General features: G+C 37.8%; 1 long non-coding RNA gene and 1 pseudogene across 1 annotated transcript; both read left to right on the top strand.

Annotated features, from left to right (window-relative positions):
* Positions 1 to 1891: 1891 nt before the first annotated feature.
* On the top strand, positions 1892 to 7916 carry LOC143846673 (uncharacterized). The gene is made up of 2 exons (XR_013234810.1): positions 1892 to 2109; positions 7441 to 7916. It is a non-coding gene; the product is annotated as an uncharacterized LOC143846673 (long non-coding RNA).
* A 3969-nt stretch (positions 7917 to 11885) lies between these two features.
* The window catches only part of LOC143846517 (sulfite exporter TauE/SafE family protein 3-like), a 34089-nt pseudogene continuing 32350 nt past the window's right edge, over positions 11886 to 13624 (top strand).

Genomic DNA, 13624 nt, shown 5'->3' with positions numbered 1-13624 from the left:
TGGTATTAGAGAAGGGATTATGGGCCCTCAAATGGGGTAGAAGAAGTACCCTTGGAGGGTCCATCAAATCCAGAAGAAAGTCCTGAAGTTGAAAGTCATGGGTTTTCAGCTACAAAAAAGGGGTTATTAGTACCTAAGGGGGGCTTCTCAAGGGCAACAGAGGGGAGCTATGCATGGTATTAGAGAAGGGATTATGGGCACTCAAATGGGGTAGAAGAAGTACCCTTGGAGGGTCCATCAAATCCAGAAGAAAGTCCTGAAGTTGAAAGTCATGGGTTTTCAGCTACAAAAAAGGGGTTATTAGTACGTAAGGGGGGCTTCTCAAGGGCAACAGAGGGGACCTATGGATGGTATTAGAGAAGGGATTATGGGCCCTCAAATGGGGTAGGAGAATTACCCTTGGAGGGTCCATCAGGTTATTAGTACGTAAGGGGGGCTTCTCAAGGGCAACAGAGGGGACCTATGGATGGTATTAGAGAAGGGATTATGGGCCCTCAAATGGGGTAGGAGAAGTACCCTTGGAGGGTGCAGCAAATCCAAAGATGGTGCTCAACTTCAAAGGCATGGGTTTTCAGCTACAAAGAAGGGGTTATTAGTACCTAAGGGGGGCTTATCAAGGGCAACAGAGGGGACCTATGGATGGTATTAGAGAAGGGATTATGAGCCCTCAAATGGGGTACGAGAAGTACCCTTGGAGGGTGCAGCAAATCCAAAGATGGTGCTCAAGTTGAAAGGCATGGGTTTTCAGCTACAAAGAAGGGGTTACTAGTACCTAAGGGGGGCTTCTCAAGGGCAACCGAGGGGAGCTATGCATGGTATTAGAGAAGGGATTATGGGCCCTCAAATGGGGTAGGAGAAGTACCCTTGGAGGGTCCATCAAATCCTAGAAGATGTCGCGATAGAGGGGCCATCAACTGCCCAACATGATCCCCAAGTTCACAGAAAAGGGTTTCCAACTACCTAGGTGGGGTTACTAGTACCAAAAGAGGGTTTTCAAGGCCAATATAGGGGAGCTCTACATGGTTTTCAAGTAGGTGTTTTTGAAATCCCATTTCTCCACTCCACAAATTGTAAAATTAAAAGCCTAGCATTAACATATGTACATGAAACGAAATCGCATTTCTCCATTCCACAAATTAACGTCAAAAATTAAACCCTAGCATCAACAAATACCGTAGCATGCAACTCTATTTTACTCTGTAGTGGATACGCATATATGAAATGAAATCCCATCTCTCCATTTCACAAATTAATGTACATAATAAAACCCTAGAATAAATAAACAGCAGAACGTTTCTCCATTTCACAAATTAATGTCAAACATAAAACCCTAGCAGCAATAAACAACATTTACAAGCATTTACAACTATTTTACTCTGTAGGAGGAAATGCAATAACTGACATGTATATGAACTGAAAAAAATTCAAAACATATTGCATGATTCCCCCCCCCTTTTGCATCTCTCTCAACCGAATTTTCCTTTTACTAAGTAAATAAAAATGAGATTGAATAAAGTAAGGGAAGAAAACGACGTACCAGATAGGGTTTCCTTCAAATGCGAGGTTTGATACGTGCTTTCCCTTGGTCGAGATCGCCGTCGAGATCGCCGGAGTGATTGCCGTAGAGATCGCCGGAGGAGAGGTCGAAAAACAGATGAGATCGCCGACGAGTGGAGAGAAGAGGGAAGAGAGAAGAGGGAAAACTTAAAAACTTTTTTTATTTCATTTCACTCGGTTTCTGCCAGAGGGGCATTCTCGTCATCCGAAATTTTCAAAACCAAATTTTGACCCCCTTCGGTCATTTTCAACAAACACTTGACCCTTATGTCTAATTTCCTTTTTTTTTTTTTTTGGGGGGGGGGGGGGGGGAGGGGGGAGAGATAAAGGGGTGTGAATTTTTTCATCCGATTATATATTGATTATATTCCCATTCGACTAAGGCGTCAAGAAAATAAGAGCTCATTTTCAGATCTCATTTTTTTTTACTTCAAAAACCCTATCAGAGGAAAGAAAAGGGAGAGAAAGATGGAGAAGTTAGGGTTCCTCTTCTGCTCGTTTTCTCTGGTCACATCTATGCCGGATTCCAATCATTTTTCCAAATTCCGGCCGGTTAGTGATCTCCTTTAGATCTTGTTTTCCCCTTTATCAGCTACTGAATCTGTTGGTTCTTCTATTTCTCACTATCATCATGCCAAAACCCTTATTTTCCTCTTCAAATCATAGATTTGCTCTTTTTTGCTTCCTAGAATCTTTTCGATCTAAGCCATTGAATCTTGGATGTGTACCTTTATTGTTTGGATTTGGCTTTCATCGATTCAATCTTCAAGCTTTCGAACAGTAGCTCAGATCTGAGCTATTGGAGGAATTGTTAGTATCTGCGAAGAGGAGTAAAAAAGAAGAAAAATGAAAGACCTCGAGAGGTCGGCATTCTGAATTAATCCGAAAGAAAAGTCGGTATTTAACTTTTCGATCTTTTATATTTTTCATGAAATTTGTTACTGTGAGAACTTATAATTCAATACTTCTTCTAAAAGGACTTTTGATTGTAATTCAATCTCTTAAAATTTCTATATCTGATCATGATCTTGAGGTTATAAAAAAAATAGATCTGAAAGTTTGTAGCTCTAATTCTTCCTTTGATAATCTGGACCTTAATTCAACCTAAATGTTGTGTAATATTGTAAGGCATGATTTTAAGCATTCAAATTAGAAGAGGAAAGAGTGTAAATACTTTAGATCTATGAAAAATGAGACGAATTTGTCATTTAGTGGATCATTGTCTTAAATCATCCTGATCTAAGCTCACATATCAACATTTGACCTGAATGCTTTAGGAAAGGATTATAATCATTTCTTCTTCTTCAGCATTTTTGACATCAGTTGATTCTCTCTGGTAATTCTTTCCCAGCAATTACATTGTTTAGGTAATATTTGCGCTAAGATTGATTTCAAAATTAGAAAGACTATCTTTATTTAGATGATTTTTGTGGTTCAGCAAGGATTTAGTTAAGGATTTGATCATTGTTTGCCTGTTTTGATGAAGAAATTTCAGCTTCTGAGTGATAGTTTATGAGTGGATTTGATTTTCTAAATTTTTTTTAGTGAGTTAAATGAACCTGTTATTGTTTATAGACCTGCTCCCTAGATTGTTTGCATTCATGAGATAATACTCTGTCTTTATATTCATAAAGGGATTGTTTATTGTATATAAATGGTGATTCAACATCAGTAGGTTAATATGAGAATACAAAGTTGTGTATAGAAAGCTGGTCACAGAAGTATTTTATGTACATGCATAGAGAGAATTTAGTGTTAAGTCATTTTGACCTCGGAATGACTGTATCTATGGAAGCTTGATCTAAGGTTGTACTTCGGTTTGTAGCATAACCTTGTAGTGTTTTGTTGATATGAACTTGAATGAGTCCATGATAGGGTGAAGATTACTTTAATACTCCAACCTGCAAAACACTAACCTGTGAAGTTTTCTTTATGTCTAACTTGTTATTTGTTTTGTGAATATTTGATAAAATGATAAGGGGTGCTATTATTTAAATCTTATCATGGCATTGAATATTTGAGGTGTATGACCAAGTGGCTATAAGCAGTTCATTGTTGAATTTTGGTTTACATTGGTTTTACAAGGAAATAAATCGCAAGATACAATGAAATGATTTGCAATGGCATAATAAAATCATTTGTTTATTAAATTTAATTACTTGTGAGCCCTGAGTGGTATAGGATGGGAATCTAATAGTATTATGATCATGTTACTCGTTGTTTTGTTGATAATGGTGTGCGCATAAAAAAAAAAAGAAATCTGTTTGACCATGTTAGGCAAGTACTTTCTGTTAAGCCTCATTTTGACATTCAGATTAGCAAGACCTTGACAAAGTCAATTGGATCATCTCACTGTTGTAATAACACATCCTTCCTTTATGAGAATTATGAGGTATTTTTTGCAATTTATAAGAAGATCATGTATATTTCAGTTTTTTTTATTTTGGATTTGTGTAGCTTAGCCCCTATATACAGCCGATATATAATCAAATAGCCCTTAGTGTTAGCATATAGAGCATTGGTATATCTTACAGCCTTAAAGTTTAACTCATTTGATTCATTGTATGATTGAAAAATCTTCTTTACCGTGGCATGTATGACCTTAAAATAGTTGGGGTATTGGTAAAGCTATTCTGAGATTTTTTTTAGAAAATGATTAGTCAATTTGGAGTAATATACTTTGTCTCCAAACGTTTTAACCTTTAGGAGCTTGAATTCAAAAGGTGTGGAATCATAAAATAAGTTTTATTTATATCAGTATTGTTTTGTGTTGAATCTCTATATCTATTTCTGTAAATCTGAGTTAAAAGTCCTTATTTGAATATTCTGATCTTATGCTCTGATACATATTTCATTTTTTTTAGTTTAAACTTCAGGGCCTTAATGTGTATTTTACTAGCCTTGCTTTTATTCCGCTATTTAGTTCAAATATTACTTTTACAGGTTGTAACTCGTTAATGACATTGGTCATAGTAGTAGTTGTTTTGTGTGAAATAGAAAATATAATCAAGGATTAAAGTTCATGTTCAAAATCAAGATATCGCAACTATCAGCTGTAATAATTTTTTTTTATCAGATATCAGATTTTAGAAAATGTTTTGAAAATTTGTTGTTAGAACATACTTTTGGAAAACTCAATCACTCGGTAATCAGAACAGGGATCAACATGAATGAATTTCTTTTTAAAGTATAAAGCAAAACATCTATATATTCAGTATATAGTATTTTCTATCTACATATTATTTACTCATGCCATCGATTTAAAGATAAAGAAATCAATGTTTATTTTATAGTTTTGTCATGTCTTAGAAATTACAGGTCATTGGTTTTATTTCTTTTTGATATATTTGTCTCATGATAAAAAGAAAGGTAGGTTAACCCTTATTTTAGAGATCTCATGAATTTAAGTAGTCTAGGTCTTTCATTCATTGCATGGGTGATGAAGGAGTCATCCTAAGCCCATCCTTAGGGGACTTGCTTAGTCCACGTAGCACTCCCCTCTTTATTTAGTAGACTAGCCCAGTCTTTTGGACACCTTCAGATATTAGAACCCTTTTTCATTGCAAAGGCAACGAAAGAGTCATCTAGAGCCCCCATTTTTAGGAGATTACTTTAGTCTCATAGCGGTTTTCCCCCCCTTTAGGAGACAGACTTTGTCTCATTTATAGAGTTTGTCTATAGGAGACTACCTCAAGTCTCACAAGTTACACCCCTATTAGTGGAAGACTAACTTAGTCTCTTAGTTGCCCTGAATTTTATTTATCATTGCCGGGATACTTGGAGCACACCTTTGTGTCTAGGAGACTTGTTCAGTCTCACAAGCACCCTTGTTTATTTTCTTCTAGTAGAGAGTCTTTGACTTATTTGCCCCTCATTTTTTAGTAGCGTTATTAGCAAGTCTTTGACTTGTTTATCCCTTATTTTTTGGTAGTGTTATTAAAGAGCCTTTGACTTATTTGCACCCCTCCTTAGTGTTGTCAGTTAGGAGTTCGTTCTTTAATGTTGTTACTCCCCTTAGTTAGAGACTACCTTAGTCTTATTAGAGCTTTGCTTACTTGGGATCTTATCCTTTTCCTGTGCTCGGGACACTAGTTTGGTTATTCGGGGTTTCCCCTTTAGCCTTAGGATTTTGCCCTGGTTTGTTGTTGTGTTTGCTCTCTTTAAGGGTGAAATCATTTGAAAAATATAAAAACATTAGAATTTAAAACATCAAAAACATTGAAATCATCTTTAAATTCAAAAGCATTAGAAATTTGAAACTCAAAAATATTTGAAAAACAGAAAACATTGAAACATTTGAAAAGTTAAATTTTTTAGAAGTAGTTAGGAAAGTTTGTTTCCGAACTACGTTGGCTTGATCCTCTTCCACAAGGTACGTAGGCAACTTGGGGTCTTTATCCCAAGTCCAGTCAAACCTTTCAAATAAACATTTCAAACCTTCAAAAAGAAACCATTTAAACCTTTTTTCTTTCAAACTAAGCTTTGCAAACTGTTTTCGAAAAGCTCTTCCTTTAGAGTTAGGAGTTTGTCCTAGATGTGTCAAGTGTTTTAGGTGTTTTGTGTTTGTGTTAGAGTTAGGAGTTTGTCCTAGCTAGGAGTATGTCCTCGCCTCTGTCCGGTCAGTTGGACATCCACATCGCCGACTGATGACTAGAATATGGTGCGTTAGTGATCCCATTATTTTTCTTAAGACACACAGCCTAGTTGCACAGAGGATGTAGGAACCACCTGCATTAGTTTAGGGCTAAAAACTTGCATTTAGTTAGGGCATATAGGGAGTCCTAAAAGTTACAGTCCACTTGAACTTTAATAATCGCTTAAGAACCTTTAATAACTAGTTGGGTCTAGTGGATCGAGTTTAGGATAGCGGACCTAGATGTGTTAGGCATTATAGTTTAGAATAGGAGCGCAAGAACTACGTGGCCTTAATTCTTATAGAGGCAGGGATACGTAGGCGACTTGGATGAACATCAGACCATCCAAGATTCGAGCGAAAATATTTAGAGTTTTAGGGTTTGTTGTTAGCATTTTGGGATTTGAGTCTGTTATTCGGTATTGTTCCTTGCATAAGATCATGTAAGTGTGTTTTCTTTCTTTGATTAGATTGTTATGATTTGTTATTCATCTATTTAGTTACAGTTTTCATTTGTTAGCTGTAGCTTCATATGTTTAGCTGTAGTTTTTACTGTTCTTTACTATTTGTAGCTTCACATGTTCAGCTGTAGCCCTTTACTGTTCTCTATTACTTGTTCATTCCCATGTTTAGCTGTAATCCTTTACTATTCTTTACTACTTGTTCTTTCACATGCGTAGCTGTCCCTCTTTACTGCTTTACTGTTCATCCATATTTGCTATAACCTGCTTAGCTTTAGTTATGCATGTGTATGTTTACTGCTTTCTTAGATGAGGTAGACGTTTTCACGGGGATGATTGTTCCCATTTCACATATTTTACCCAAAATTCTTCAGAAATAATAATAAATGGCACAAGAGACTGAGTGCGCTCAGGCGCCTAATACCTTCCCAACTCGTAATCAGGCACGGACCATCTTTTCTCTGGTTATCCGTTGCAAACAAAGCATTTGTTTTTGGGTTCCTTAGCCTATCCATGGATGACGACTCTTTATTATTTTTAGGTACGTCTTGGTTTCGAGCGTTGGCTCTAGATCAAGAGGTATCTCATATATCGTCATAGGGCGTTTCGTTTCAAGAGTTCCTTGGTATAGCTCTCCTTCATGTGGAGATCCAAAGGACCGACGGGGGACTAGTTCCTCGCCGCCTCCTCGGATCGGGGTCCACACCACCCCCTCTAATGTGTTATGTTGATTGCTCTTTTTACACTAAAGGGGGAGTCAATGATTCAGCTCCTCTCTCTTTCGAGAAGGCTAAGCAGCAGATGGACTCTCCAAAAGATCCTCTAAAAGGCAGCTCCAGTTCAGATTTATCCCCATCCTCAATTCCCAAAGCCGCAACTGAAGATTCTTGGCAATTAGTCAACAAGAAGAAAGGGAAAATCATTCCTCTCATGAACACCTTCCCTGGAGCTAGAACCCCTTTTAAAGGGCTCATCCCCAGAAACTCTTGATTGGTTCCAGGTGCTTGGTGCTAGAGTGGGTTTGGTATTTAGTTCCTCTGGTTAGGCTTTTGCTTGGTTTGGTACTTTGATCCTCTCTTGTGAGGATCTCTTTTGCCTTTTCTTTTGTTTTTGTTGGCTCTTTTCTTCCCCCTCTCCATGGAGCTGTGGGTTGTTCTCTTTGTTTCTTGTCTTTGTAGCCTCTATGGCCTCTTATGGATGTATCTGTTCTTCACTATCAATATATCCGTAGGGGTCCCGCCTAACCCCAACTTACGCATCAAAAAGAGGGGGGGTGGCCAGGGGAAAAGAAGGGGGTGAATGTATCATTCGCACTAATCCCATCCATTCACGGGAAAGTGAAAGGGTTGATTTGGAACTACGAACTCAGTCACAACAGAGCTGAAACTCGGTCAGGACTACATAGCCATCCAAATTACAAATTCAAAGGCATTAAGGGCCCGTTTGGATACCTCCTACATTTGTATTTTGATTTGGATTTGAGTTTTGGATACAAAATACATCAATCATCTTCATGATCATGTTCTACGAGAGAGAGAAAGCAAGAGAGGGAGGGAGGGATGTCTCGCTGCTGCCGGAGCAACGTCGAAGAGCAGCGACTGTCAAGGAATTTGACACAAATATTGATTTCCAAATAACGTCTCGCAGAATAGATTTGAAAAAAAAAAAAATTTTGCACTGTTGTAGCTGATTAATTTAAGGATCTGATCCAGTTCAAAATAATAACTAAATCCAAATCTAAATCTTGTGGGTATCCAAACGTGGCCTAACTGCACTTTGGCAACTTTGAACCAATGGGTGTGCCCTTTTAGACTTCCTCTTCAAAGAAATGATTGACCCGAGAAAAAGTATTGACGAGCCACAAGATGGAAGCTTTGACTCTCCCTTGGCAACACATTTTTGGCCTTGTGGGCACCATTTGCATTTACTGAGGGAAGTGATATATTTATGATGAGAAATTATATCATGCCCGATCAGGCATGATCTGGGGAAAGAGTACCGCCCTTGATATTTGATCCAACAGCAGCCCCTTAAAAAGTTGAAAAAAGGGGCTGCTGTTGGATCAAATATCAAGGGTGGCGCCCTTTTCAAGGGCAAGCCCAAATCGGGCATCATATAAAAACTCATTTCTGATAACTCTTTTTACACTACTAGCATATTTATGTACTCTCTTTACACTACCGGATGTAACCAGGAGAAGAAAAGTGGGTAAGTACTTCATTCCCACTAATCTCAGCCATTCAGGGGAAAGTGAATGGGATTTCGGGCGATGCACTTAGTCCTGAAAGTGGGCAATAAAAATGAATAACATTCCACATTCACGTTATATGATCGAATGGTTAGCATTTTCAGAGAAAAAAGGAAAAAAAAAAACTAGAAATGTTAATAGCACTGTGATTTTCATTTGAGAGCTGCTAGGAAGACATGCCTGCGTCAGGAATGTTCTTCACATCCCTTCTTTTTTGTGCCACGTATTTAATTATACATAATGTTATGCTTCTCATGACAAGAAAGGCCTTATTTTTTCCTCAAATGTTAACTACCCCTATCTTTTTACATGTGACAACATTATGAGCGATGATGTTGAACCCCCTCGACACAATCATCTTTTTGTTTAGTTTTCATTTCTATTTTATGCAATCTAAAAGTCAAGGGCTCTCACATGGAGAATCTGGTTCATGGTGACAACATGTGAGTGGGCCTGCTTATGTTAAATCTTATACATGATTATATGTTATCTTTCTTGCTGATTTTATTGTTATGTTCTTTGATGGTTATTTTTTAAACCAATGTTCTAGGATCAACTATTCTGATGTCTGTAATGGCCTGCCTATGTTAAATGTTCTACATGATTTTCATTTTTTACATTCCTTATTGAAATTGCAATATTATTCTGTAATTGTGACCAAAAAAGTTGTGTCTATAATGGATTGTCTATGGTTAAACTCCATTTGACAAACATTAATACTATTTTCTTCTCTTTAATATTGTTGTTACTTATTTATTATGTGCACATAATTTAGGTGACCCGCGCGGCCCGCGGGTGGGCCGGATCAACCCGCGGGTCACCCGCAAATTCAAACTGTTGTTTATTTTGGGAAATGTTATCACTGGATTTTGATGAGTGCGGTATGGCCGGCACCGTGGAATGATCCAAACCGTCCATTAGATGGCCCACAGGCTAAATAGGTGTTGCCCCAAAAATCATTTCAATAGGTTGATCCTAACCCTCCGATCTATAGAGGGTTGTTAGGATCAAGTGATCAACCCTCTAACATTCAAATCGGAGGGTTGGGATCAACCTATGGTGCTAGCCATAACCTATTCAGGCATCAAACCCTTAAAAAATAGATTAGCATGACAAAATCACCATCCTTTGCATTAGAAAAAAAAAGCCATCTAACTAGAGTAGCATAACAAAATCACCACCCTTAAAAAAGCCAAGTGACCCGCGAGTTGACCCGACCCGACCCATGTTTTTGCGGGTTGGGTCACCTACGGGTTAGTTTTGACGGGTCACTAAAACTCAGACCCGTGCCCGCAAATTTGCGCATGGGTCGGGTCGACCCGTGGGCATGGGTCGGGTCGACCCGTGGGCACGGGTCGCGTTTGCCAGGTCTAAAGGGGAGTGAAAATCATCTCCCTTTAGTTTTCAAAATTTTTCCAAACATTTCCCAATTTCTGAAAAATATTTTCGTCCCAGATTGGTTGCCAAATTCAAAGTTTGTAACTACGGTCTTAATTATTAGATTAATGGCTTGCAAATAGATGATTAACACCTGTTTATATTAAAATTTTCAAGATTGAACGGCTAGAAATATTCGAATGAGTTGAGAGCCTTTGGATGAAGGATCTAGATCATGTCATCATCATGTGGGCGGGCCTTGGTCAAGCTTTTCATGGTTAGAGCTTCCCACATTATGATATGATTCCCCTATCAATCCATCAACAGCTAGTAAAATGGAGTGTTTAATACTTTAGTCAAGTAAGGGCTGTCATTATCAAAACAGTATGGTGGTGTGAATTTATTGATTTCCTTAGGGCCCGGTTGGATATCTCATGCATTTGTATTTTGATTTGGATTTGAGTTTTGGATACAAAATACATTAATAATCTTCATGATCCTGTTTTAAGAGAGAGAGAGAGAGAGAGAGAGGGAGGGAGGGAGGGATGTCTCCTGCTGCCGAAGCAACGTCAAAGAGCAGTGAAGGTGAAGGAAGTTGCCACAAATATTGATTTCCAAATAATGTCTCCCAGAACAGATTTGAAAATCGGAATTTTTTGCACTATTGTAGCTGATTTGGAAATCTAATGACCTGATCCAGTTCAAAATATCAACTAAATCCAAATCTAAATTTTGTGGGTATCCAAACGTGGCCTAATTTATTCACAGCCATACCAAACACGCAGAAGTAAATGGAAAAGGTAGAAACCACGTTGTAATGAAAGCAAGCAACCCATGTGTGTGCAAGAAGAAAATAAATAAGCAATACAAATCCAAACATTCCTCTCCCTCTTTCTTTTCTGTGTTCCCTTCTAAGAAAGAGAGTTGACTATATTTTTTGCCAAGTGGCTTGTATACACACGAAATTTTGATGCCCAAAGTACCCTTACTTAAATTTTCATCCACCCTTAAGAGGGGAGGATGTTTTTGTCTTTATAAAACCCATTAAGGTTAGGACACTGATAGAAAACTATAAATATACTCTTTAAGGTTCTGCAGAACATAATTCAACCCTAATATCTTTTGTAGCCCTAAAAGAGAGAGAAAACCGAATTGAAGGAGAAGAAGATCAAGACCAAAAAATCGGAAGAGCGATTGCAAAGCCTTCGACCGCAAATCTGGGTAAGAACTTTGAGTATTCATCGTTTGAAAAGAACTAAAAACAAGATTGATAGAATTTGATAAAGATTAAATAGGTTAGAACTTGGTGTATAATTGATCTAAGGGATGAATTCATGGATCCCTAAAAGAACTTGATTTTAGAACTATAATTGAGATTTAGATCGATCCCTAAAAAGATTTGATTAATTTTTGGTAATTAGATCTGAGGATTTTCGAGCGTGAAATTGGATTAGATGGATTCCTATCGTCGATACGAGTCCAACAGATCCAGCCACCCGCGATTTGGATGTCATACGAATGAGTTATGACCCTTTTAGTGTAAAAAACGGTGAAAAAATTCTGTTTTGGGAAAAAACTGGGTCCGCACGGGGGTGGATGACCGTAAAAAATGGTGGACGTCCGACTAAAAGTAATCGAGCAAACTGAAAGTTTTTCGGACGTCCGGCGAGGTTCCCGAATGTCTGGCAGGTCAGTTTTTCCCCGGACAGCTTAAACTTCGAAAATTCATAACTTCTTCGTTTCTCGTCCATTTTTTACGCTCTTATACTCTACAGACATGCCGGAAACGTGTTCTTTCTGTTAAAAATAGTTTCAAAAAATTTTGGAAACTTTATAACAATGATAATTCCAAAATACTAAAAAGAACCATATGACGGTTTACCGATTCTTTTCCGATCGAGCACCAAAGGGTATCTTGTGTCAGTGGAAGGATATATATGCTTTATAGGACTGATATTAATAATAGAACTTATGGGGAATATTGATAATATTGATTGCAGGTGTCACGCCCCAAACCCCACCCTGGGCGTAAGACATGATAGCGTCGTACACCTGCAAGACAAGTCCCACAAATGTACAAGGCTACAAGAAATAACAGAAATAACCTGGCATTCATAACTAAATATATCAGACTCTCAATTAGTGCGGACCCATCAGAGTCAAATCAAAATCTCATCTCTCCCCAATAGTCAAAACAAAATAAATATTAAGGTCTTTACATCTTATTCAAAAACTCACTTCCTAAAGAATCTGAAATAACTAAACTAATTTCCAAGCCAAAGTCCAGTTCAAAGGCCAAATGTCATGTTCCTCTTTTTTTCACGAGGGCCAAGACCTAAAAAATATTAAATAACCACAGTCAGCTGAAAAGCTCAGTACATAATAAAGCACTACTCTAAGTACAGTCTAAGCATGCCAAGGTTCAATAGGGTCCGATAGTCAAAATCAAAGTTGAGTTATGAGGTCTTAGCTAAATCAATAGGCACAAAGTAGTTATAAGTGCATGTCAAATATGGTTTGAAATTCAAAGTCTGAGTTCTGACCATGTTCAAAGGTTTTTAGAGTTCATATTCAAAGGTTTTCAAAGTTCATATACACTTCAGAGTCATCGGCATGGTTCAGAAGACATGTTATTGCTTATACACCGACAGTCCACGGTGTTGGAACTAGTTCCTCAAAGTACAGATACAAGTCGACAGGGCCAGCGTTTTATCCCATTGACGGGCCAGAAGTTCTAGTGTACTACCCCCACGGTGGGTCCAGAATTGCCAATTGTTTTACCCCCATATGGCAGGGTCCAGAAATAGTCCAAGCCTTCACAGAAGTGTTCAAAAGGTATCCAAGGTTCATATTCAGATAGTTCAAAGTATTCAAATGGTTCCAATAGTTCAAAGTATTCTAACTGCTAGTGTCAAAGGTTCAAAGTTCAGAACATGTATTCACAACAATTATTTCCAAGGTTCGGAGTTCATAACAGTTATTTCAACGGTTCGGAGTTCAGAACAGTTATTTCAAAGGTTCGGAGTTCAGAACAGTTATTTCCAAGGTTCAGAATTCAAAACAGTTATTCTAAAGGTTCAGAGTTCAGAGCAGTTATTCTAAGGATTCAGAGTTCAGAGTAGTTACTTCAAAGGTTCAGGGTTCAGATACTTCTAAATATTCGAATAGTACTAAAGATTCAAAATTCAAAAGATGGTCCCAAAGGTCTAAAGTCCAGACAGATATTCATACAGTTGTTTCAAAGGTTCTAAAGTAGCAGTAGGTGAAACAAAATGGCATGTTAGACTTCAAAGCTAATTCAAAAGTTCAAGGGTGTCAATATAGTTTTTCAAAGTCAATACTGATTCA

The sequence above is a fragment of the Tasmannia lanceolata genome, unplaced genomic scaffold (assembly GCF_043159265.1).
Source record: "Tasmannia lanceolata isolate RefF3 unplaced genomic scaffold, GAP_Taslan_0.1 ptg000015l, whole genome shotgun sequence".
NCBI classification, from domain to species: Eukaryota; Viridiplantae; Streptophyta; class Magnoliopsida; order Canellales; family Winteraceae; genus Tasmannia; species Tasmannia lanceolata.
The sequence above is the reverse complement of the archived record's forward strand: the minus strand, read 5'-3'. Positions and strand labels throughout refer to the sequence as shown.